Genomic DNA, 683 nt, shown 5'->3' with positions numbered 1-683 from the left:
CACGGCGGTGTCAGGGCTTTCCCTTTGCTGCTGTTCCCTGCACAGACGGGGCTGTGCAGCAGGAAGGTGAGCGCGTTGCATTGCGTGTTTGCTGGCAGCTCGGCCGATCTCTCTTCTTATCAGCTTCTGGCTTTTTTAAAGAAAGGAAATATGAACCAGGAAGCCAAGATTAAAAAAAAATGGCTGCAGTGTGTGAGCAGCCCCAGGTGCTGCTCTGCTCCACGGGGAGACACGGAGCCAGGAGGTGCTCAGCACTACACGAAGCTTCAGGGACTGCTCCCCATGGGCCGTGATGCTTCCAGGAGCAAGGACAGGAGCTGGACATCTGCAGGAGCTGTAGTGTCCAGGTGAGCACCCAGGTAAGCGCGGAGCCTTGTGCGATGCCCCGCTGGATTTTACAGCAGAGGTGGCACTTCAAGGCAGCTGCCACGTGTGGGTTATGGCCTTGCCCCTTGCCCCCACCTCTCACAGGAAGATGTTTAACCCCAGCCCCTCTGCCCAACATCACAGAGGCTGCTTAATGCACAGCACAGTTGGGAACGTGCTCGCTGCTGACCAGAGCACAAGGAGGGCAGGGAGTTGCACAGCCCCTGGTCTCCTTTTGCAGCCGGGACAGCTGCAGCGCAGTGCTGCAAGGAGCCGCTGTTGGTGGCTTTGCTCTGCCCCCTGCTGGGGACAGGACG

This window comes from Coturnix japonica, chromosome 26, assembly GCF_001577835.2.
Source record: "Coturnix japonica isolate 7356 chromosome 26, Coturnix japonica 2.1, whole genome shotgun sequence".
NCBI lineage: Eukaryota > Metazoa > Chordata > Aves > Galliformes > Phasianidae > Coturnix > Coturnix japonica.
This window is presented reverse-complemented; position numbering follows the sequence as displayed.